We start from the raw sequence: 27,288 nt of genomic DNA on the forward strand, positions 1-27,288 counted from the left end.
AATATCAAAATGAATCCATCACAGGTATACATGTGCTCCCCATCCTGAACCCTCCTCCCTCCTCCCTCCCCATACCATCCCTCTGGGTCGTCCCAGTGCACTAGCCCCAAGCATCCAGTATCGTGCATTGAACCTGCACTGGCATCTCGTTTCATACATGATATTATACATGTTTCAATGCCATTCTCCCAAATCTTCCCACCCTCTCCCTCTCCCACAGAGTCCATAAGACTGTTCCATACATCAGCGTCACTTTTGCTGTCTCGTACACAGGGTTATTGTTATCATCTTTCTAAATTCCATATATATGAGTTAGTATACTGTATTGGTGTTTTTCCTTCTGGCTTACTTCACTCTGTATAATAGGCTCCAGTTTCATCCACCTCATTAGAACTGATTCAAATGTATTCTTTTTAATGGCTGAGTAATACTCCATTGTGTATATGTACCACAGCTTTCTTATCCATTCATCTGCTGATGGACATCTAGGTTGCTTCCATGTCCTGGCTATTATAAACAGTGCTGCAATGAACATTGGGGTACACGTGTCTCTTTCCCTTCTGGTTTCCTCAGTGTGTATGCCCAGCAGTGGGATTGCTGGATCATAAGGCAGTTCTATTTCCAGTTTTTGAAGGAATCTCCACACTGTTCTCCATAGTGGCTGTACTAGTTTGCATTCCCACCAACAGTGTAAGAGGGTTCCCTTTCTTCCACACCCTCTCCAACATTTATTATTTGTAGACTTTTGGATCGCAGCCATTCTGACTGGTGTGAAATGGTACCTCATAGTGGTCTTGATTTGCATTTCTCTGATAATGAGTGATGTTGAGCATCTTTTCATGTATTTGTTAGCCATCTGTATGTCTTAAAGAGCATCAATTTTTTTTTTTTTGTCACTCAGCCTTCTTTATGGTCCAACTCCCACATCTGTGCATGACTACTGAAAACATCATTGTTTTGACTATATAGAACTTTGTCAGCAAAATGATGTCTCTGCTTTTTTAATGCACCGTCTAGGTTTGTCATAGCTTTTCTTCCAAGGAGCAAGCATCTTTTAATTTTGTGGCTGCAGTCACCATATGCAGTGATTTGGAGCTGAAGAAAATAAAATCTGTTACTTTTTTCACTTTTTCCCCAACTATTTGCCATGAAGTGATGGGACAGAATGTCATGATCTTCGTTTTTTTTTGAATGTTGAGTTTTAAACCAGCTTTTTTTCACTCTTCTTTTTCAACCTCATGTAAGGGCTCTTTAGTTCCTCTTTGCTTTCTGCCATTAGAGTGGTATCATCTGCATATCTGAGGTTATTGATATTTCTCCCAGCAATCTTGATTCCAGCTTGTGATTCATCCAGCCTGGCATTTTGCATGATGTATTCTGCATTTAAGGTAAATAAGCAGGGTGACAATACAGCCTTGACATACTCCTTTACCAATTTTGAACCAGTCCATTGTTCCCTATCCTGTTCTAACTGTTGCTTCTTGTCATGCATTCAGGTTTCTCAGGAGACAGTTATCCTGGTCTGTATTCCTGTCACTTCAAAAATTTTCCACAGTTTCTTGGGATGCTCACAGTAAAGACTTTAACTTAGTCAGTGAAGCCTAAATAGATTTTTTTTTCAATTCCCTTGCTTTCTCTATGATCCAATGACTGTTGGCAATTTGATCTCTGGTTCCTCTGTCTTTACTAAATCCAGGTTGTAAATCTGGACATTTTATGTCCATGTACTGCTGAAGCCTAACTTGAAGGATTTTGAGCACACTACCTTGCTAGTGTGTGAATGAATGCAATTGTATAGTATAGCGCGATTGTATACCTGCTTAAGGTGAGGTGTGTAACTTCATTCCAGTCCTGCCATTTATCTGGTGATATAGTCTTGGTGCTATGAGCCTAAGCTTCATTGTCTATCAAATGGGATTCAGGATACTTTTTTCACACAGCTATCCCAAGGATAAACTGAGAAAACATGCCCAAAGTATATGACATATAGTGGGACTTTAAGAGCGCCTTAAAAGCCAAGACTCAATAATAAGTTCTGGCTGAGACAGCTAAGGCAGCATTGCAGACAGATGTTTTTTGTTGTTGATGTTGTTTCCCCTAATGAGAAGATAAATAAATTTATGCGGGAAGCAAATATTTCTCTGATATACCTTGACTTCAACGTTTTAAAGATGGAAGGATCTCTAGTCTTGGGAGACTCAAAGCTCCTAAAACATGCTCCACATCATACCTGTGTGCTGGTACTAATCCAGTTTCCCACACTGGGAAGAGCGACCTCACTTTGACTCACTTGGTGATGCCTCCAGGGTACCGAGTTGTGGTGTTTGCCTAATTGCTGCTCCTGGATTGCTCTGTATGTTAATATGCCTATAGGAAAATTTGGGACAATAGTCCCAAATGGGGAAATAGTCATAAGTGGATGGGTCCTCAGATTAAGTCACAGCAGCCTTTCAGCCATGTGCTGCCTTCCTGAGAGGCACAAGTCCAAGAATTACTAGAATTTTCCAATACTTAATTGTAAATTCTTACTAATAATTTAAAATATCTATTAGAAGCCATCCTGTGCAGTGAAAGTGTTTCATTAATTCTTTTGTGAAAGAAAAAGAAGATAAAGATGGAATTGAACATATAGGAAAATTCACGGGTTAAACCTAACAGGAGATGGCTCCTTCATATTAATTTTTAAACTTGTTCAAACTTCATGGCATTGAGGATTTTTTAAATATTTATTTATCTATTTGGCTCTGCTGGGTCATAGTTGGGGCATGTGAACTCTTAGTTGTGGTATGCAAAGTCTTAGCTATGGCACATGGGACCTATTTCTCATACCAGGGATCAAACCTGGGCCCGAGCATTGAGTCTTAGTCACTGGGCCATCTGAGAAGTTCTGGAATTGAAGATTAAAAAAACCCAAAAAACCCTCTCAGGGCTTCTAATACCTATGCAGACAAAGGAGGCTCTCACTCCTTCCCTCTCTATCCCTCTTTGCCTTCAAAATATAACTTCCCCAGAGAGTTTTCTACATGCTCTATTTACATCAGAAAGTTTTCAGCATTCCCGGTAAACATTCCTCATTCTCACCAACCCCTTATCTCATTGCACTGTCAGTTATACCCCCATGATTTCAGAGAACTTGCTCTCACCAAGGTCACAAGCCACCAATTTGTCCATAGGTCCAGATATTTTGTAGAGGTATTTACATATTATTACTTAAAAAAATTAATTTTTATTGAAGGATAGATAATTGCTTTACAGAATTTTGCTGTTTTCTGTCAAACCTCAACATGAATCAGCCATAGGTATACATACATTCCCTCCTTTTTGAACCTCCCTACCATCATCCTCCCCATCCCACCCCTCCAGAGCCCCTGTTTCAGTTTCCTGAACCATACAGCAAATTCCCATTGGCTATCAATTTTACATATGGTAGTGTAAGTTTCCTTGTTATTCTTTCCATACATCACCTTCTCCTCCCCTCTCCCCATGTCCCTAAGATTATTCTCTATGTCTGTTTCTCCATTGTTGCCCTGTAAATAAATTCTTCAGTACCATTTTTATAGATTCCATATATATGTGTTAGAATATGGTATTTATCTTTCTCTTTTTGACTCACTTCACTCTATAATAGGTTCTAGGTTCATCCAACTAATGAGAACTGACTCAAATGTGTTCCCTTTTATGGCTGAGTAATATTCCATTGGGTATATGTACCACAACTTCTTTATCCATTCATCTGTTGATGGGCATCTAGGTTGCTTCCATGTTCTAGCTATTGTAAATAGTGCTGCAATGAACAATGGGATACATGTGTCTCTTTCAATTTTGGTTTCCTCAGGGTATATGCCTAGGAGTGGGATTGCTGGGTCATATGGTGGTTTTATTCCTAGTTTTTAAAGGAATCTCCATAACATCTTCCATAGTTGCTATATCAACTTACATTCCCACCAACAGTACAAGAGTGTTCCTTTTTCTGCACACCCTCTCCAGCATTTATTGTTTGTAGACTTTTTGATGAGGATCATTCTGACCCATGTGAGGTGATATTTCATTGTAGTTTGATTTGCATTTCTTTAATAATGAGCGATGTTGAGCACATTTTCATGTGTTTGTTAGCCATCTGTATGTATTCTTTGGAGAAACGTCTGTTTAGGTCTTCTCCCCACTTTTTGATTGGGTTGTTTGTTTTTCTGGTATTGAGTTGTATGAGCTGCTTGTATATTTTGGAAATTAATCCTTTGTCAGTTATTTCATTTGCTATTATTTTCTCCCATTCTGAGGGTTGTCTTTTCACCTTGCTTATAGTTTCCTTTGCTGTGCAACAGCTTTTAAGTTTAATCAGGTCCCACTCGTTTACTTTTGTTTTTATTTCCATTATTCTAGGAGGTGGGTCATAGAGGATCTTGCTTTGATTTATGTCATCGAGTGTTCTATGTTTTCCTTTAAGAGTTTTATAGTTTCTTGTCTTACATTTAGTTCTTTCATCCATTTTGAGTTTATCTTTGTGTATGGTGTTAAGAAGTGTTCTAATTTCATTCTTACACATATAGCTGTCCAGTTTTCCTAGCACCATTTACTGAAGAGGCTGTCTTTGCCCCGTTGTATATTCTTGCCTCCTTTGTCAAAAATAAGGTACCCATAGGTGCATGGGTTTATTTATGGGTTTTCTATCTTGTTCCATTGGTCTGTATTTCTGTTTTAGTGCCAGTACCATACTGTCTTGATAACTGTAGCTTTGTAGTATAATCTGAAGTCAGGAAGGTTGATTCCTCCAGCTCTATTCTTCTTTCTCAAGACTGCTTTGGCTGTTCAGGATCTTTTGTGTTTCCATATGTACTGTGAAATTTTTTGTTCTAGTTCTGTGAAAAATGCCATTGGTAATTTTATAGGGATCACATTAAGCTTGTAGATTGCATTTGGTAATATAGTCATTTTCACAGTATTGATTCTTCCTACCCAGGAACATGGAATATCTCTCTGTCTGTTTATGGCCTCTTTGATTTCTTTCATTAGTATCTTATGATTTTCTGTATACAGTTCTCTTGTCTCCTTAAGTAAGTTTATTCCTAGATATTTACTTCTTTTTGTTGCAATGGTGAATGGGATTGATTCCTTAATTTCTCATTCTGATTTTTCATTGTTAGTATATAGAAATGTAAGTGATTTCTGTGTGTTAATTTTGTATCCTGCAACTTTGCTAAATTCACTGATTAGCTCTAATAATTTTCTGATACTATCTTTAGGGTTTTCTATGTCATCTGCAAACAGTGAGAGCTTTACTTCTTTTCTGATCTGGATTCCTTTTATTTCTTTTTCTTCTCTGATTGCTTTAGCTAGGACTTCCAGAACTAATTTGAATAATAGTGGCAAAAGTGGACACCCTTGTCTTGTTCCTGATCTTAGGGAAATTTTTTGTTCTAGTTCTGTGAAAAATACCATTGGTAATTTTATAGGGATCACATTAAGCCTGTAGATTGCATTTGATAATATAGTCATTTTCACATTTTCTTTTGCTTCCCATTTGCATGGAATGTATTTTTCCATCCTCTCACTTTCAATCTATACATTTCTTGAGGTCTGAAGTGAGTTTCTTGTAGACAGAATATATATGGGTCTTGTTTTTGTATCCATTCAGCCAGTCTGTGTCTTTTGGTTGGAGCAATTAATCCATTTACATTTAAAGTAATTATTGATATATATGTTCCTATTGCCATTTTCTAATTGTTTCGGGTTGATTTTGTAGATCTTTTTTTCTTCTGTTGTATTTCTTGACTATATAAGTCTGTTTAACATTTGTTGTAAAGCTGGTTTGGTGGTACTGAATTCTCTTAACTTTTGCTTGTCTGAAAAGCTTTTTATTTCTCCACCAATTTCGAATGAGATCCTTGCTGGGTACAGTAATTTTGGTTGTAGATTTTTCCCTTTCAATACTTTAAATATATCCTGCTATTCCCTTTTGGCCTGAAGAGTTTCTGCTGAAAGGTCAGCTGTTAAGCATATGGGGTTTCCCTTGTATGTTACTTGTTGCTTCTCTCTGGTTGCTTTTAATACTCTTTCTTTGTGTTTAGTCTTTGTTAGTATGTGTCTTGGCGTGTTTCTCCTTGGGTTTATCCTGTATGGGATTCTTTGTGCCTCTTGGACTTGATTGACTATTTCCTTTTCCATGCTGGGGAAAATTTCAACTATAATCTCTTCAAAAATTTTCTCATAGCCTTTCTTTTTCTCTTCTTCTTCTGGGACCCCTATAATTCAAATGTTGGTGCATTTGATATGGTCCCAGAGGTCTCTGAGACTGTCCTCAGTTTTCATTCTTTTTACTTTACTCTGCTCTTCAGAAGTTATTTACACCATTTTATTTTCCAGCTCACTGATTTGTTCTTCTGCTTCAGATATTCTGCTATTGATTCCTTCCAGAGTATTTTTAATTTCAGTAATTGTGTTGTTTGTCTCTGTATGTTTATTCTTTAATTCTTTTAGGTCTTTGTTAATTGATTCTTTCATTTTCTCCATTTAGTTTTCAAGATTTTTGATCATCTTTACTATCATTATTCTAAATTCTTTTTCAGGCAGTTTGCCTATTTCTTCTTCATTTTTTGGACTTCTGTGTTTCTGATTTGTTCCTTCATTTGTACAGTATTTCTCTGCCTTTTTTTAAAGTTATTCTGTTTGAGGTCTCCTTTTCCCAGGCTTCAAGGAAAGTTGAATCCTTTCCTTGAAGAAGGTTGAATTCTTTCTTCCTTTTAGTTTCTGCCCTCCTAAGGTTGGTCCAGTGGTTTGTGTGAGCTTTGTATAGGGTGGGATTTGTGCTAAGTTTTTGTTTGTTTTTCCTCTGATAGGCAAGGCTGAGTGGTAATCCTGTCTGCTGATGATTGGGTTTGTATTTTTGTTTCGTTTGTTGTTTAGATGAGGCGTCCTGCACAGGGTGCTACTGGCGGTTGGGTGATGCTGGGTCTTGTATTCAAGGGGTTTCCTTTGTGTGAGTTCTCACTATTTGATACTCCCTATGGTTAGTTCTCTGGTAGTCTAGGGTCTTGGAGTCAGTGCTCCCACTCCAAAGGCTCAGGGTTTGATCTCTGGTCAGGAACAAAGATTCCACAAGTGGTTTGTTATGGCATTAAGTGAAATTAAAACAAATATCCAAAAGTGAGTAGCCAAAGATGAACCCTAGAAAAATGGCAGTTACAAAATCAGGCAAATAATAATTAAAATAATGGAATATACACATATACATATACACCCATGACCAAAGTGAAAACAGTCCAACAAAAATAAAGTACAGCAGATTGATTCAGAGAATATAGGAAATAAAAAATTATATTTACCAGTTAAGAACAAAACTAACTTAAGCACAAACTGGAAAACAAAACTAAAGCAAGGTGCCAAGTGGGGAATAAAGCAATGAGAACAAAACTAACAAATATGTTGAGAGGAAAGGAAAGAAAGAAAGAATAGATATACAGAGTAGAAGTAAATGAAGAAGATTTATATACATTAAAGATTAACTGCAAGGGGAAAAGAACAGTAGGAAAGGCAAACAAAGGAATAAATGTAGAAAAAATATAACAGGTTTAAAAAAATTAAAAATTTAAATTATAAAAAAGAGAAAAGATAAATACCAGAAGAAGAAAGAAAAGGTGGGGGGGGAAGAAATCTCTACAGAACTGCAAAAGCCCAACATAGAGGCAGAGGTTTATAACAACTGTAGAAAATGTGACTGAATATACACATATACATATACATCCATAAGCAAAATCAAAACAGTTCAACAAAAATAAAGTATAATAGATTGACCCAGTGAACAAAGAAAACCGAAAATTATATCTACCAGAACAAAACTTATTAAAGCACAAACTGGAAAACAAAACTAAAGCAAGGTGCCAATTGGGGAATAAAGCAATGAAAATAAAACTAACAAAAATGTTGAGAGGAGAGGAGAGAAAGAAAAGAAAGAAAGAATAGATATGCAAAGTTAAATAGAGGTAGATTTATTTACATTAAAGATTAATGGCAAGGGGAAAAGAACAGTAGGAAAAGCAAACAAAGGAATAAATGTAGAAAAAATAATAATAGGTTTAAAAAATTAAAAATTAAAACTAAGAAAAAAAAAAAAAAGAGGAAAACTTCACAGAACTGCAAAAGCCCAAAGTAGAGGCAGAGATTTATGACAACAATAAAAAAAAAAAATGTGACTGGGGGAAAAAAAAAAAAGCTCAAAAGCGTAATAGGGTTTCTTAGTGCCAATAAAACTGACAACTACAACAGAGGGGGAAAAACGGGAAAAGAAAAAAAAATCCAAAAGAATCTATAGAACAAGTCAAAAAATAAGAATAATAAATATTTTTCTTTAGTCACTGCTGTCAGAGTCCTTTCCTGTGCTGGGAATCACAGTCCACCCTACCTCCCTAGGATGCCCTCCAACACTGTGCTGATCTCTGGACCTTCTGTGGGGGCTGCTCAGATTCTAGTCTAGTCCTACTCCTGTGTGTTCTTGCCTCCAATGTCCACAGCAATCAGAGCTAGTGTGTTTTCTTTTGTGGGCACTCTCAGTGGCCTTTTGTATATTCCACAGACACAGAGTCTGCTTAATTGATCATATGGATTGAATATGCAGCTTGTACAGCTGGTGGGAAGGTTTTGGATCTTCTTCCTTAACCACACTGCCCCTTGGTTTCAATTGTGGTTTTATTTCCACCTCTACATGTGGGTTGTCCACTGGGGCTTAGCTCCTGAGGCTTCCCTGGAGGACTTGGGTTTGCCCTTGCGAGGGCCAGGTGTGGAGGTGGTGCAGCTGCTTGGGTCACAGGGGTTTTGGCAGCACCAGATACTCAGGGGGGTTGGCGGCTAGGGTAGTAGGAAATATAGTGCTCTAGAAGGGTATGGCAACCATTATTGGCCAATATGCTCCAGTATTCTTGCCTGGAGAGCCCCCTCTCTGACAGAGAAGCCCAGCAGGCCACAGTCTACAGGGTCGCAAAGAGTCAAACGCGACTGAAGCAACCCTGATGCATAAACACAAGACATCTTTTTTGCCTGTGGCAGCTCTGCCCCAGTGAGAGTTGAGAGGTGGTGCACCTGCTTGGCTTGCGGGAACCCTGGTGGCACCAAGTGTACAGGGACACGGACTGCCTCTGCCGCAGGAGTTATGGCCCTATCAGAGACTTTTTTTGAGCCTGTTGTAGCTGGTGATCAGAAGGCCTCTTTGGCCAGTCTTTCTCTGTAGCTCCGCCCGTTCAGGCATTTAGAAGGGTCCCTTGCCTGGGGTCCTTCTCTGTTGTTTGGCGCATCAGGCACGTAGAGGGGTCCCTCTGACTGGGGTCCTACTCTGCAGATTGTCACATCAGGCACTTAAAGGGGCACCCTGGGTGGGGTCCTACTCTGTACTTCAGTGTGTCAGGCATTTGATGGGCCAGCCTCTCTATTGTTCTGCCAATGCTGGCTTGTGGGGAGAGAGAGGCTATGGTGATGGCTCCACCCGCTATGCTGACTCAGCAGTATCGCCTTGCTTCCATGGCTGCCTGGCTTTCCTCCACCGCCATTTCCCACCATGATCTCCTCCCTCACATCCCCTCAATCCATCTCTCCACAGTCAACAGCAGCCTTCACCCTGGGATTGCTCCACAATCCCTTGACTCCAGCTCCCAGCCATTGCCCCTTCCAGGAGACCGGCATTCCTGCCCAGGGTATGTATGGTTGGAGCTTGGACTGTCTGATTCTCATTCCATTTAGGCTGCTACAGATCCGCCATTTCACTCTCAGCCTTAAATCTTTCTCCTCTGACTCAGACAATTGCCCCACTGTGCTTCAGTTCCCCCACCTGCCAAGGGCAGGTCCAGCCCTACTAATACTCTTGTTTTTTCCCCTAGTTCCTTCATCCTACTGAGTTTTGCGTGGGTCTATATATTCTTTTCCACTGGTTAGGTACTCCTGTCTGCTCTCAGCTGGTGTTCCACATACACTTCTGTGTCTGAAGGTGTATTCCTGATGGAGAGAGATGTACTCCACATCCACCTATTCCTCTGCCATCTTGTTCTCCCTGTCCATAATATTACTTTTAATGACCACCTGACTTTAGCATGTTTGAGCAGACTGCTCTTGTCACTTAACAGCTAATCTTTGACAGTTTCCCAGACTCTGGAAGCAAAAGGCAAAGGAGAAAAGGCAAGAAATCTGAATGCAGATTTCCAAAGAATAGCAAGGAAAGATAAGAAAGCCTTCCTAAGTGATGAGTGTGAAGAAATAGAGGAAAACAATAGAATGGGAAAGATTAGAGATCTCTTCAATAAAAATTAGAGATACTAAAGGAACATTTCTTGCAAAGATGGGCACAATAAAGGACAGAAACAGCCTGGACCTAAAAGAAGCAGAAGATATTAAGAAGAGGTGGCAAGGATACACAGAAGAACTCTACAAAAAAGATCTTCATGACCCAGATAACCATGATGGTGTGATCACTCACCTAGAGCCAGACATACTGGAATGCGAAGTCAAGTGGGCCTTCGGAAGCATCACTATGAACAAAGCTTGTGGACGTGATGGAATTCCAGCTGAGTTATTTCAAATCCTAAAATATGATGCTTTGAAAGTGCTGCACTAAATATGCCAGCAAGTTTTGAAAACAGCAGTGGCTATAGGACTGGAAAATATCAGTTTTCATTCCAATCCCTAAGAAAGGCAATGCCATGGAATGTTCAAACTACTGCACAATTGCACTCATCTCACAAGCTACCAAAGTAAAGCTGAAAATTCTCCATGCTAGGCTTTAACACTACATGAACTGAGAACTTCCAGATGTTCAAGCTGAATCTAGAAAAGGCAGAGGAATCAGAGATCAAATTGCCAACATCCATTGGATCATAGAAAAAGCAAGAGGATTCCAGAAAAACATCTACTTCTGCTTCATTTACTACACTAAAGCCTTTGACTGTGTGGATCACAACAAACTGGAAAATTCTTCAAGAGTTGGGAAGACCATAGCACCTTAACTGCATCTTGAGAAATCTGTATGCAGGTCAAGAAGAAACAGTTAGAACCATACGTGGAACAACATACTGGTTCCAAGTTGGGAAAGGAGTACATCAAGGCTGTATATTGTCACCTTTCTTGTTTAACTTATATGCAGAGTACATGAGGAAATGCCCAACTGGATGAACTAACTGACAGACTCTGGAGCATGAGGTACTTAAAGTTGGCCATTAGTGTTTCTACTCTCATTTTTATTATTAAGTTGGCCTATATTGATATTTCTCCATAGAAAGAAGTTTTCAGTTCAGTTCAGTCATTCAGTCATGTCCGACTCTTTGCGACCCCATGAATCGCAGCACGCCAGGCCTCCCTGTCCATCATCAACTCCCGGAGTTCACTCAGACTCACGTCCATTGAGTCGGTGATGCCATCCAGCCATCTCATCCTCTGTCGTCCCCTTCTCCTGCCCCCAATCCCTCCCAGCATCAGACTCTTTTCCAATGAGTCAACTCTTTGCATGAGGTGGCCAAAGTATTGGAGTTTCAGCTTTAGCATCAGTCCTTCCAACGAACACCCAGGACTGATCTCCTTTAGAATGGACTGGTTGGATCTCCTTGCAGTCCAAGGGACTCTCAAGAGTCTTCTCCAACACCACAGTTCAAAAGCATCAATTCTTCGGTGCTCAGCTTTCTTCACAGTCCAACTCTCACATCCATACATGACCACTGGAAAAACCATAGCCTTGACTTTATGAAGCTATAAATAGGCTATTGCTTCATTGCTATTCTTATATATAAACAGTTATGTTTATATAGTAAAACAGCTCAAAAATAAATATTATAGATACTGAGCTGTTAAGAACCCTTCTCCATAAGTAATAGGCTTTTACGGGTTTTTAATGATGTTTTCCTAAATGCATTTTTCAATTTTTATACAATGACTGTGTCTTAGATTTGGAAATGAAAATCACCCTAATGAATAAATATACATCCCCAGCCCTTTCCATAGAAAAGTGACTCAGCATCAGAATAGGGACACCTCTAACCTAAGGGACTTAGGTAATAGGGTGGACCCAGGAGTCATTTATGAATCCACCATATGACCATCCCAGTTGAGCAGCTTCAGGGAAATCACATGGGTAACAGAAGGGAATCTGTCTCTAAACAAATGTTCCATTCAACAGTTAGGAAGTGTCTCCACTTTCCAGAATTTTAACTAAGGTCTTGAGCTGAAAGTAGTTTCACAACATGCATCTCTCTGTCCTTTCCAAATAAACTCTTGAAATGAAGGCAAGCTCGTGGGTTTAACAACCCAGTTAGCCAAGCAGCTAACACCATGGAGAAAGGAAAGATTGAGAGTCTCCATGAAATTGCCCAGACCCACAGCATCCAGAGGGGAAAATGTTCAAAGGGCAGGTTTCAGGGGAAATTTTAGTTCCAGGATCATTCAGACAAAGTCCCCAGAAACAGTCCACACAGGTAAATGAAAACACCTTTGAAGTGCCTTCCTTGGGCAACTAAAAATAATCAAAGGAAAGGAAAATATGCACATGCCCAACACTTGTAATACAAAATTAGATCACATTCACGATATGAGACATCCACAAAGTCACCAAAAGGTTTAGGTGTTAGTCTGGACACAGGAAAATTCTCTCTCTGTATCACTGCCTTTTTTGACCAGGTTGTGGCTGCATCAGATTTTAGCTCTGCAGAAGTGGAAAGTGCACAAAAGCAATACATAAAAGAGTGTAGGTGAATGCTAAATTTGGGGTTAGCTTGTCATGGCAGTGCTGTGTTGTAATACACCTCACTGAGCTGATGAAAGGCGTTGAGACAACAAAGGACGAGAAAAGCCTGAGTGATCTCAGGGACGATGCAGAGATGGAACAAACCAGAGTGTGGGGAGAGCTAACGGGTGGACAGAGTGTTCTGGTTAGGAATGTGACCCCCAGGAGGCAGGTAGGACCTCACTGGCAGATGAAGTCCATGGGACCTGGGGTCAGAGAAACTAAAGAGGGTGTATGGTCTCCAGAAAGTGTGGGGGAATCCCTTAGTAATGAATCCTTCCCCTTTATGTCTGCTTCCTACTTTAAAGGAGGTTTAGGGAACTGAGTATCAGCTCAACTTCCCTGCTCTCAGTGGACCTGGTCCTTCTCTGCCCTGTAGACCAGTGACAGACACGGGGCACTTTACTCCTTACCCACATTGTATACCATATCAGTGTATAAAGGAGCTGTGTAGTGTCCCATGGAAGCAACTATGGTCCTTCCCCAATCAGTCCTACACCCGGATGGCCTCAGATCCCTGGAGTGCCCCCTCAGTTACCTCTGAGCCTCCATTCTTCACTCCAGTCAGGGTGGACTCCAAATGAAAAGATACTCTCCATCATATGTCATCAAGGAAGTGAAAATTAAAACAATGAGATACCACTGCACATCTATTAGAATGACCAAACACCAGAACTCTGACAATACCAAATACTCACAAGGATGTGAAGGAACAGGGACTCATTCATTGCTGGTGGGACTGAAAAGATGGTATAACCACTTTAGAAGACAGTTTGGTGGTTTCTTAAAAAACTAAACCTCCTCTTACCATATGATCCAGCAATCTTGCTCCTTGGTATGTACTCATGGGAGTTGAAAACTTACTTTCACACAAAAACCTGCACATACTGCAGCTTTATTCATAATGGCCAAAACCTGGAAGCAACTAAGATGACCTTTACTAGGTGAATGGATAAATAAACTGTGGCACATCCAGACAATGGAATATTATTTATAACTAAAAAGTAATGAGCTATCAAGCCATAAAGACATGGAGGAAACTTAAATCCATACCACTAAGTACAAGAAGCCAATATGAAAAGGTCACATACTGTGTGATTCTAACTATATGACATTTTAGAAACAGTAAATCTATGGAGACAATAAAAAGATCACTGGTTGCCAGGGGCTAGAATGGGGAGAGGGAATAACTGGTGGAGCATTTGGTGGAGGGGCACTTACCTGGTGGCTCAGGCGGTAAAGAATCTGACTGCAATACAGGAGTTCCAGGTTCTATCCCTAGGTTGGAAAGATCCCCTGGAGAAAGGAATGACTACCCACTCCAGTATTCTTGCCTGGAGAATTCCATGGACAGAGGAGTCTGGCAGGCTACAGTCCATGGGTTTGCAAAGAGTTGGAAACTACTGAGTGACTAACACTTTCACTTTTCAGAGTAATTTTAGGGCCTCCTACTCTGCATGATACTACAATAGTGGAGACATGTCATTACACATTTCTCCAGATCCATAAAATATACAAGAATGAACCCTGATGTAAACTATGGGCTTTGTGTGATAATGATGTGTTAAATATAGGTTCATCAATATAACAAATGTACCACTCTGGTGAGTGATGTTGATAATGAGGCTACAAATGTGTAGGGGCACTGGGTATATGAGAATTCTCTGTACTTCTCAGTTTTTGCTATGTACTTGAAACTACTCTAAGAAATAAACTCTATTGAAAACAATAAATTTTAAAAATATAATACTTTTTCACTGGTTCCATGCATTGAAAAGATCAAGAAACAGTGCCAACCTAGTCTCAATGTGTACCTCTACCACCATGACTTAATCCTCTAATATCATTTCCCACTCAAAGGAGCCAGACTTTTCTGAAATGTCTGAAACCAGGTCTAGGGTAAGGAACGTATCAGATATCAATTTGGACCAAACTATCATATCAGAAAGCATGTCAAAAAGACTCAGAAGCCAAGACAAAGGAACTCCCACTGGCCAAACATTGAATGTTCTCAGGAGCAGAAAGATTAATGGCTTCAGTGTATTAAAACATGTCAAATATAAGCATATATGAGTTCATGATGGCATGCTAACAAAAAACAAAACTAAACTAACTCAGTGCTCATTTTGGAGAATCCTAGGGAAACAAACTATTCTTTTAAATAGTAGAAATGCTGCAAAAGACTTAAGCATTCATTTATCCCTTTTTGTGCGTACCATAGCTCAGCATTACCTAAAAGTTGCTGAGGTTACATTTATTTGATAGAAGTCTAGGTAATGAATGCAGAGGAAATTAGAATTAGAACAATAGGTTAGATAGGGTCATTGACTCAATGGACATGAGTTTGACCAAACTCCAGGAGATAGTGGAGGACAGAAAAGCCTGGTGTGCTGCAGTTTATGGGGTTGCAAAGATTCGGACAGGACTTAGTGACTGAACAACAATTATTCAACCTTTACTGAAATGCAGAATTAGGCAATGATCTTCAGAGACTGCATAAAACATGAGGTGAAAAGCACATGGGAAATTTTATAATGGATCAATCAGGCTGAGCGAGAGACAGTGCACTAAGTCGTGTCCGACTCTTGCAACCCCATGGACTGTAGCCTGCCAGGCTCCTCTGTCTATGGGATTCTCCAGACAAGAATACTGGAGTGGATTGCCGTTTCCTTCTCCAATCAGGCTGACAGTACTCCAATTCAGTGATCAATTTTAATGTTACAAGAGGAGAGATGACCAGACACAATGAATCTCATGGTGGAATACTATAGGAATAAACAATAGCACAAGGAACTTTTGCCAAAAAGCCTAGTCTTAACAAGCCTCTAAGCCTAATTATCAACTTAAAGACTACAGAGGTCAGAGGAACAAAATAAGCAATAGCATAAATATATAATTAGCAAAATCCAAAATCCACACTCTATAGGACAAAAGATCCAGTTTATTCAGCACATAAATTAGAAGGTTGAAAAAATGGAGATAGACCTTCTTTAGATTAAAAGACTTAATACTTCAGAGAGAGAGTTAAAGAGAAATTAAAACCGAAATTAAAATTAAAACCACAACAAGTTACCACTAAGTGCCCTCCAGGACAACAAAACTGAAAAAATACCATGTGTCAACAAGGATTTGCACAAAGTAGAATTCTCTCACACTTAACTAGGGGTATAGATCTGAACAACTTTGAAAAACTGCTTGAGGCAGCCGCGTCGGGGCCCGCGGTGCCCGCCCACCCCCGGGAGGCTCGCCCGGGCTGCAGTGAAGAGGACGCTCCGCATTAAAAAAAAAAAAAAAAAGAAAGAAAAACTGCTTGAGTTCTACTGAACTCAAAATATTCATATTCTATGACTTAAAAATGCCACTCTTTGATATACGTTCAGAAGTGAAAATATTAATAAATGTTCATAAAAAAGATGTGCAAATGAACATTCATAGTACTATTATTCATAATAATTAAAAATATGTAAATCCCCTAGATACATATATTGTAAAATATCCACATGATATAATACTATATATAATGAGAATGAATGATCTAGAACTGTAGACAACAATAATGTAAATCACACACATGTACATTATGTTGATTAAAAGGAGCCATACTCAAGAGTATATGCTATAGATTACCAGGAATTTTTCCCCTGGCCTCACCTATCAGACCATCCCTGCCTCCTAACCAGTAAAACCCAGAGCACAGAGCAATGTGATTCCCATCTAAAAAGCACCTTGAGTTCATAAAAGGTGAAATAATTTATCTTTGATGTCCAAGTAATTATTTTAACATTCAAGCTATCTAATGCATAGGAACTACAGTGATTATTCCCTTTTCACTTGCTGTTATAATTATTTCCCTTGACAGAAGACATAAATAGGCATTTCTTTAAAGACATAGAGAGGTTCAAAAAGCACATGAAAAGATGTTCAACATTGTTAATTATTAGAGAAATGTAAATCAAAACTACAGTGAGGTATCATCTCATTCTGGTCAGAATGGCCATCATCAAAAAGTCTACAAACAATAAATGCTGCAAAGGGTATGGAGAAAAAGGAATCCTCCTATACTGTTGGTGGAAATGTAAATTGGTACAGCCAATTTGGAGGTTCCTTAAGAAACTAAAAAAAAAAAAAAAAGCTACTATATGATCTTGCTATCCCACTCCTGGGCATATATCCAGAGAAAACCATAAGTCAAAAACATACATGCATCCCAATGTTCTGCTGCTGCTGCAGCTAAGTCGCTTCAGTCGTGTCCAACTCTGTGTGACCCCATAGACGGCAGCCCAACAGGCTCCCCCTTCCCTGGGATTCTCCAGGCAAGAACACTGGAGTGGTTGCCATTTCCTTCTCCAATGCATGAAAGTGAAAAGTGAAAGTGAAGTCGCTCAGTCATGTCCGACTCTTAGCGACCCCATGGACTGCAGCCCACCAGGCTCCTCCGTCCATGGGATTTTCCAGGCAAGAGTACTGGAGTGGGGTGCCATTGCCTTCTCCGACCCCAATGTTCATTGTAGCACTATTTACAATAGCCAAGTCATAGAAGCAACCTAAATGTCCATAGACAAATGTATAGATAAAGAGGATGTGGTACATATTACAATGGAATACTACTCAGCCTTAAAAAAGAATGAAATAATGCCATTTGCAGCAACATTGATGAACCTAGAGATTATCAAACTAAGTGAAGTAAGTCAAACAGAAAGACAAATGCCATATGACATCACTTATATGTGGAATCTAAAATATGATACAAATGAACTTATTTACAAAACAGAAACAGACTCACAAACATGGAAAACAAACTTATCATTACCAAAGGGGATGGGGGGGAGAAAGATAAGAGTTTGTGATTAGCAGATACAAACTACTGTATATAAAACAGATAAACAATAAGATCCTACTATATAGCACAGGGAACCATAGTCAATATCTTATAATAAACCATAATGGAAAAGAATATGAAAAAGAATATACATATATGTGTGTGTGTGTGTGTATATATATATATATAAAATCACTTTGCTGTACCTCAGAAACTAACACAACACTGTAAATCAACTACATTTCAATAAAAATATAAATAAATAATGATGGTTCCTGTAAAACATTCTCTCCTTGACCAAACTCTAGTCAGATTCCCCTGAGCTCTCCTCTGAACCAGGCCTGAACCTGGACAATAGTTGCAAACAAAAAACTGACATAGTTTCTAGCTAACGGCTGCATTCCTAAAATGACCTTAAATTCCCTTAAAGTGATTGCCTAAGAACACTCAAGTCTTTCAGAACAATTTACTGTTTGTTCCAGCCAATGCCTGAGGAGAGGACCTTGTCTCCCAGCCTTTGTGGGAGGGTAGAAATCTAACTTGAATAAGTATGCCTTAGAAACCCATATGGGTTTCACATGAACACCTCCCTTCCTGCTTTTTTGTAAATTTTTAGTTCCAGGGCTATACTGGCCCCTACTCACCTCTCTCCCTTTTCCCCTCATATTCCCTTTGAAAAGCGTAGTCACCTCTGTACAAATTGAAGTTGGAGTCAGCTCACACTGGACTCTTTTCCATGTCATAATAATATATTACTGATTAAAATATGTCCTTACCACTTTAACTAAGGTCTGGCTTTGTTTATCTTTGTCATGCTTTTTTTCGTATAATCATTACCTTTTTGTTAAATAAATACCATCTGGTACATAGCAAAATGCCTAATGAAGCATAGTTTCTACCCAAAGAGATATGGATGGCTCTAACCTAACATCATCCATTGTGGGCTGACATGGTTCAACAAATATTTTTCTTCTCCCTAAGAGTATTAGCTAGAAGTATGGGCTTTGGAGACAGGCTAGGTCCAAACTGCTATTCTGCCACTTACAAACTGTGTGAGTTTCAATACTTTTACTTCACCTTATAATCACTCAATTGTCTCATGTATAAAAACTGGGATTGTGCAGTACTTACTGTAGAAGACAAAATGTTTCTAAACAATATTGCTTTGTGTTTTGGTCTTTACAAGCATAAATGGTCCCTAATACTAATATTTAAAAAATTCTACTGGGCTTCCCAGATGGCTCAGCAGTAAAGAATCTGCCTGCCAGTGCAGGAGATGCAGGTTCAATCCCAGAATCAGGAAGATCCCCTGGAGAAGGAAATGGCAACCCACTCTGGTATTCTTGCCTGCAAAATCCCACGGACAGAGGAGCCTGGCGGGCTACAGTCTGTGGGGTTGCAAAAGGGTCAGACATGACTTAGCAACCAAGCAACAAGAACAACAACAACAAAAATTCTACTGCAGAGATATTGGGATACCTGACTTTCTGTGATCTTAGTAGACTGAAAGAACTACTCAGCACTTCAGTTGTTTTCCTCATTCTATAAGATGGGTAAAACAATCATAGCTACATCAAAGATTGCTGCTTTGAGAACTGAATTAATATATAAAAAGCCTTAAAACAATGCTAGGCACACAATAACAGCTCAAAAAATGCAAGCTGCTTTAAAAAATACTCACAATACAGATCTTATTATAGTTTTACATTTACATGTATATTTAATAAAGTTTAATAGTCTTACAACTGAATTCTATTCATCAAAAGAGATTTTGTATCTCATTAATTTTCATTGTCACCAATGTTGGATACCTAATTATCATAAGAATGTTTTCAAGTACTTGGAATAACTGATCTGAGGAAACACCATCACAATTTCTGTACATGACTGAACATAAATCCGAGGCCTCATTCAGGATCCTGCGTTATCCTCATATACCCCACCACTCCAACACACAGCCACTGCAGGTCCTTCCTACCCTGCCTCTGGCACACCCTGTCCACGCCACCTGTCCTCTGCATACCACTGCAGCTCAGGGCCAATCCACCTTCGTCTCTGCCATGGACCCTGCAAGATTCTCCTAGTGGTTATTCCCTCCATCTCTCCTATATCTGTCCAGTCCATTCCCCACACAGCAGCCAGAGTCACCTTGTGAGTGCATGAATCACAGCTTGTCACTCCCTCCCTCTAGCCCTTCACCCTCAGGATGAACTCCAAACTCCTTACATGTCCCACACCATGTGGCTGCTGTCTGCCCTTGACCTCATCTCCTACCATCTGCACTTGTGTGCCAGGCTCCACTCACTGGACCTTGTCTTCTGCTCCTGGAACCAGCAGTGCCACATACTCAACAGGATGAGTGACCCAAAGGCCTGCCCAGGCCTGGTTTCCTCTTGTCATTCAGGACTCAGCTCAAATGTCACTTCCTGAGAAAGAGATTCACTGACAACCCCTCCATTATAATCCCCATGCCACTCATTTTTTACTCTATTTATGTGTTTATTTTCCTCAAAGCACTCATCCCCATATGGAATTATCCCACTTACTGGTTTACCTGATTACTGCCAGTCTCCCCAAACTAGAATAAAACTCTAGGGACCTTGCCTGTCTTGTTCTTTTTGCTGTGTCCCCAGTGCCTATTTCATTGCTTCACATATAAATCTCTGCATAAATATTACTTGCATGAGGGAACTGTTACCTATTTGACATACAGGAGCAGGGGCAGATATTTAAGACTGAGGTACAGGACAAGTTGGCAAAGACAAAAGACATTAAATGATGCAGAATTTTAAGAAGTGTTTGTTGCAAATCTGCAGCAGAGCTGTTTAAAATTGGATGAATACCAGAAACACTGGAAATATTCTTCAAAATGTAGGCACCTCCCATTCTACCTCCCTGGGTTTAATTCAGCAGACCTAGGGTGGGGTACAGGAATCTGGAATTTTAATAAGTACCCCCAAGTGAGTTTAATGAAGTGCTTTGAGGATCCCATTTGGATAATTCCTGACCCAAACAGCTAACATCTGTGTAGCATTAATTTAATGCCCAACATGGGACTTCCATGGCAGTCCAGCAGTAAAGCCTCGGTGCTTCCAGTGCAGGGGATGTGGGTTCAATATCCAGTTGAGGAACTAAGATCCCACATGCTGTACGGCTTAAAAAAGGTAATTTAACGCCTACCATGCAAAATTCTAATATATCTGGGGTGTATCTGTTAATGTAGTACACTGGTCCTTCCCTCCCACCTACAATCACATATTGCTTTCCCACATGGGTTCATACCTAAACTCCTGGGTGGTCGGAAGCATTGGGTACTGTTATCCTGTTGTATAGAAGAGAATGGAGGGAAGAGTGGTGACTTACCTAAAGTGTACCAATGATGGGACCCAATCTCTTCACTCTTGCTCCAAGAACCTGTCTAGCAGACTCAACATCACAACTGGTTCTTTCTACTGGATCTTGTTTCTGGGGCTCAGTGTCCACATCCTTCTGTGATGTCCTACTTTAAGGAAGAATAAGGAGATAAGACAGCACATGGAATAGAGAGGGAAGTGAGAAGAGGGGAAAGCACATGAAATGCAGGGGAAGGGGCTCAGGATGTGTTTGCCTGCTGACTCCTCTCATTTCCCTGGAAGCTGTGCAATGATGCTTTTCCTCCACACACAGCAGTGACACTGAGGCTTTCACATCATGGACATGTACCCTTATCCCTGTTGATGTTACATGTCCAAGTATTCTCTCCAGTCGTCATGCTATTATGGAAATGTCAAAGGCATCACACTAAACAGAATGAAGGAGGTAATGTTGGAGTGGAGAAATACAATTTGGTGAGGGCCTAATAGATGCCACATGCTGAAGGTTGTAATTATCAGACTTTTCAGTTCTACAAAAGGATGCTCTGAGGTGGAGAATCATAATTTTCTTTCTACAGATTTGGAGATACTCGGGCTCAGAGAGCAAAGTACATGTTCAAAGAATTCTAAGGAGGCATCAAATGGAAACAGAAGCCAACTTAAAGGGGCCTCTGCTGGCCAATTCTGGGACAAATTGAGCATCAAAATAAATAATTACAGCACCAAATGGTAGACCTCTGAGCAAAATAGGATAATCTATGAGTCATACTTACATAAATAAAAAAATAGAGAAAAGAGAAAGCTCTACCTCCAGTCAAATTTCAGTGAACAAATCTGAAAGGAATGAGCTAATCAGAAAAGCAACACTTGACAACTATAATAGTAATAAATAAGACAGGTTAGAATTATAAAATGATGTTCAATCTGCATCAAATCCCACAGCAGTCACTAAGTCACCATGGTAACCATGCTTGGCAAGTGAAGCCAGCAAACAAACAGCAACCAATTTGGTTCCAATTATGTGACAGGAAGTTAAAAGGACTGACATGACCACAGCATTAACCTCAAGTTTTCCTTCCAATAAAGATTCCTGGTAGCTTCTCCAATATACATATACACATAAACATACATGTTCATATACATACGTGTTTTCTCCTTCTGTCTGTTTCACCACTGGAGAACCCAGGAATTCACTGAGGAAGACTTGCTGGGGCACAAAAAAGAAAAAACCCACAATTAAATTGGTTCAATTCTAACCACATGCATGAAATTGAAAGCTGCCATAATTATTTTATTTCAGTCGCTGATTTTTCTGGAGATGTCCTGTAGAATTATCTCTGACATCTTCCTCCCTAGTTTCAGCACATTGCCAATAACATCTAAAAGCTGATAAAGAAACACAGTCAAAAGCATGTTACACATCAAATAGTTTTTACATCCTAGAGTAGCCTGTTCTTTCAACCAAAAAGTCCCTGCGTGGCTATTATTAAACATTTGGCTGCTGACAGTACAGTGAAAATACAATAACTGGAAATTTTATTTACAAAACAGTGTTCTTTAGAATAGCATCAAAAAGTCTGAAATACGTATGAACAACTTGTCCAAAAATGAGCAAGACCTGTTCACTGAACACTATAAAACATTGCTCAGAAAAATTAAAGAAAACTTAAATAAATGGACAGACAACTGTCTTTGTGGGTCAAAAGATGTAGTATTGTTAAGATGGTACTTCTCCCAAATTGGTCTATATATTCAGTGTAATACCAATAAAAATCCTAGAAAATATTTTTAAAAAGAAATTTATGGGCCAATTCTGAAGTTAATATGGAAACACAAAGGTCATGGACTATGAAAAACAACCTTGAGAAAAGAAGAATAAGGTTGAAGGATGAAGACTCCAAGATTTCTGAAGACTCATTATGCTGCTGCTAAGTCGTTTCAGTCATGTCCGACTCTTAGCAACCCCATGGACTGCAGCCTACCAGGCTCCTCCATCCATGGGATTTTCCAGGCAAGAGTACTGGAGTGGGGTGCTCACTATAAACCTACAGTAATCAAGGAAGTGTGGTATTAGAATCAATGTAGACAAACAGATTGAAGGAAAATAATAAAGTATCCAGAAATAGATGCAAACATATATGGAGAACTGATTTTTGAAAACAAGCAAAGGCAGTTCAGTGGAGAAATGATAGTCTTATCAACAAAAGGTGCTGGGACAAGTGGATATCATATATACAAATATAAAAAGTGATTCACATATCACATAATATGCAAATGTCCACTCAAAATGCATCAGAGACCCAAATATAACCTAAAGTTTTCAACCTTCTAGAGGAACCATAGGAGAAAATCCTTGTGACCTTGTGTTAGGTGAAGATTTCACAAACACTGAAACTATAATCCATAAGCAAACTAATACATAAAACTGGACTTCAAGTTAAAAACTGCCCTTCCTAAGATACTACTCAGAGAATGAAAAGTCAAGGCATTGGCTGGGAGAAAATATGTGCAAATTATATATCTGACAAAGCATCTGTATCCAGAATACAGAAAATCTAGCAAAAGTCATTTAAGAAGCAAAAAAGATACTACAATAAATAAATAGGGAAAATTTTGGAATAAAAATTTCACCAAAGAAGATACAGAAACAGCAAATAAGCACATGAAAAAATGCTCAATATCATTAGAGAATTATAAATTAAAACTACAATCGGATACCACTATATTCATACGAGAATGGCTAAAATTAGAAAGACTGACCATCCCAAGCACTGGCGAGGTTGAGGAGAGTGGAACTCTCACAAAGTGTTTGAGGGAATGAAAAATGGTATAACCAGTTTGGCAGTTTCTTAACAATGTTAATCTTAAATCTACCATATTATTCAGACACTGCACTCTTTAAGTATTTACCTGAGAGAAAGTAAACAAATCCATGCAAAATTCACTGAAGATTTAATTTAGAACACAACAGCAAATTTCAAACAAATCAGAGTATATCTGTATACTGCGATGTGTGCGTGTGTGCATGCTGTCACTTTGAGTCATGTCTGACTCTTTGCAACCTGCCAGGCTCCTCTGTACATGGGATTCTCCGGGTAAGAATACTGGAGTGGGTTGCCATTCCCTTCTCCAGAGGATCTTCCTGACCCAGGGATCGAACCCACGGCTCCTGCATTACAGGCAGATAGATTCTTTACCACTGAGTCATAGACGAAGCTCATACTAGGACACTACTCATCAATAAAAAAGAATGAACTATTGATACATGCAACAAAATGGATACATCTAAAACCAAAAGGCTGAATGAAAGAAGCCAGTCAACCAAAACCAACTGACCAAAAAAAAAAAAGAAAATCCTTTATGATTCCATTTGAATAAAATTCCAGGAAATGAAAAGTAATCTATAGTGAAAGAAGATCAGTGGTTGCCTGGGTACACTGCAAGGGGGAGGAGGGGGGAGGCAAGGTAATAAAGAGCTGAAATTATTATGTACTGGGAAGGTAAACATATCTACATTTAAGATTACATGGTTATTTTAGCAGATCAATAAGACACTCTAAAGTAACTATTTAAATATATAAATTTTTAAAGCTGAGTTGAAAGCTGAGGATACCACTAAGTTGTGTCCAACTCTTGTGATCCCATGAATTGTAGCCTGCCAGTAAAAGATATTTTTAACTAACATTTGGAAATTTTCTGGCATCTTAAGACTTTTCATTATAGAATAGATAAAGAATGCAGCTTCCAGGGAATAAACTATATTACAATCTCAAATCACTAGGAAGAGTTTCTAACCAAATGCATATTTCAACAACCACCTGAGAGAAACATGCTGATCACTGAATAATATTTACCCAGTGAGAACAATTTAGGTATATTTATTCCAAATGCATGCTAAAGATCAAGTTCCTCCCTCAGGTTGGGTAAATAATTGCTTTCAGACAAAAGAAGACATCTTTAATAGACCTCAAGGGCTACTATAAAGCATTAGCTGATGAAGAAATTAAATGCCACCTGCTAACCTTTTTCTTCCATGATGAGATCAAAGTAGCTTCTTTACTTTTAGGCTAGTTTGTGAACCTTACAGAGATATCCCACAATATGCTTTTATCAGATCTATGAACTCACTTGAGTCAGGTGTCATATCCAACTGAAGATGTGAAGTGCTGGGGTCTCCTGAGGACCGCTGCCCTTGAACCTGGAGTAGAAGCTCCATCAGTCAACAGGACACTGATCCTCAGAATCTGTCTCCTTCAGACATCTGATGAGAAAGGCCACTGGCATGAGGGCTGCACAGGGAGAGACACATCCAGCAATCACCACGGTTTACCGGTGTAACTGCATGCCCTGCACCATACTAGGCACTGGGTTAGTGACAATGACATTGAAACAATTGGGTAGTGATAATAACAACCAGATGTTACAATGAGCTTCACACCATGGCCTTTTTCTTCTCCTTTTCTCATCTATCTCTTAACAACAAAGAGGAAAAGCAATAAAAATTGCCTGAATTCATACAGACGTTCATGATCCCACAATAACTACAGGGCCATTGGCTTGTCAAAGTGAAAGTCGCTCAGTCGTGACCCATGGACACAACCCCATGGACTATACAGTCCATTGAATTCTCCAGGCCAGAATACTGGAGTGGGTAGCCTTTCCCTTCTCCAGGGGATCTTCCCAACCCAGGGATCAAACCCAGGTCTCCCACATTGTGGGCAGATTCTTTACAAGCTAAGCCACAAGGGAAGCCCGAAAGCAGAGCACTTTTGCTCTTTATGTTGTCACCAGAGAAATAAAGGCAATATAGACTGGGAGCTGGGTGGTGGTGGAACTCTGCCCAAGCTATTCTCACAAAGCAAATGCCTGTCATCAGGAATTTTGCGTTATTTAAAATGAGACAGGGTGAAAGTATCATCAATATAATGAAATCCACGGAGCGTTCTTGGAGGTGAACTAGCCCTTGCAGGGTGAATGTGTAAAACCACAGCTAAGCAGGTAGCCATCTGTGGCAGAAAACTAAGAGACTGACTGTAATCATGTGACTGAATGATCAAGGAACACACAAAATAAATGTCATTAGGCAATTTAGGAATTATTTCAAGAAAGCAGGCCTAGAATATTAGTTATTTAGTAGGCAGAAACTTGGGCTTCCCAGGTGACCCTAGTGGTAAAGAACATGTTTGCAAATGCAGGAGATGTAAGAGACAATGATTCAATCCCTGGAGAATCCTCAAAACTGAATAGCCTGGCGGGCTACAATCTACAGGGTTGCAAAGAGTCAGACATGACACAAGTGACTTAGCACAATGCACAAGGCAGAAACTTAGTCTATCGAGCCATACATTGGTTTGTCCTGGGGAATTCTGACCCTCCATTCTCATTAATTTCTTCCATATGATGGGTCATCCATGACCAAAGCACTTCTAGCCTTTCTATACACTCATTTCTTCTCTATTACAGGAACAACTTACCTAATTAGTGAGATTAGAAGGAGAACTAATTGCACAGCTCAGGTCAGCTTCCTTCAAAACTCTTGGTGGTGAGTTGCCCTTATGGAGCTCACATTCTGTTCTGCCCAGTTGTAAGGTGACTGGCCCACAGTTCTCCCCTTTCTGTGTCTGGCTGGCTCCCAATTATTCCTATGGCCTTGCTCCAAAATGCCTGGGCTTTGTGCTTCTCTGGGTGTTTATGTTTATTGAGCCACAAGATGAACCCACATACCCAGTTAGTGGGCATTCCTGTGTTAACTTTCCAAGATGGCCCCATAAGAGCTCAGTAACGGCACACTGATTTCCTGGAAATGGGGTGACAATTTTTCCCCATAGCCCACTTCCATTATACATACAACACAAAAGTGGAACCAACTCTTATACACAAGTTGGGTCTGTGTGAACTTATTTTCCTTCTTGTTGTTGTAGTTCCAGAAGCCCTTCAAGACATAGTTATGCTGTGTAGGGCTACATCGTTTAGGTTAAAGTAATCTTGGAAGCAGAAGTTAGGAAGTGGGGTGGGAAGGAAACTAACAAATCAATGGCCTATTACTGGCCAGACACTGTGTTAGGAACTCCACATACTGTTTTTACAACTTCTTACAACTGTTCAGTAAGTTGAAAGTGAAAGTGAAGTCGCTCAATCATGTCTGACTCTTTGCGACCCCATGGACTGTAGGTATCAGTATTCCCTGTTATAACTCATTCCTCTTTTTAAAAAAAATTATTTATTTTAATTGGAGGCTAATTACTTTATAATATTGTAGTGGTTTTTTGCCATGGCACACTCTACAAAGGCTCAGAGAGGTTACATACATTTTTCAAGGGCATGCCAGGGAATAGGCAGCATAGTTATTCTAATCCAGGGTTGTTAGATTC

At 39.6% G+C, this 27,288-nt stretch overlaps 1 long non-coding RNA gene across 1 annotated transcript in view; it reads right to left on the reverse strand.

Moving 5' to 3' along the window:
• Nucleotides 1-1,337: 1,337 nt before the first annotated feature.
• Nucleotides 1,338-27,288, reverse strand: part of LOC113886767 — a 30,236-nt gene continuing 4,285 nt past the window's right edge. The window contains exons 3-6 of the long non-coding RNA XR_003509551.1: nucleotides 25,046-25,206; nucleotides 22,063-22,124; nucleotides 20,928-21,066; nucleotides 1,338-1,377 (exon numbers count right to left, since the gene is read on the reverse strand). This is a non-coding gene — a long non-coding RNA (uncharacterized LOC113886767). The remainder of the gene's footprint in view (nucleotides 1,378-20,927; nucleotides 21,067-22,062; nucleotides 22,125-25,045; nucleotides 25,207-27,288) is intronic.

The sequence above is a fragment of the Bos indicus x Bos taurus genome, chromosome X (assembly GCF_003369695.1).
Source record: "Bos indicus x Bos taurus breed Angus x Brahman F1 hybrid chromosome X, Bos_hybrid_MaternalHap_v2.0, whole genome shotgun sequence".
NCBI classification, from domain to species: Eukaryota; Metazoa; Chordata; class Mammalia; order Artiodactyla; family Bovidae; genus Bos; species Bos indicus x Bos taurus.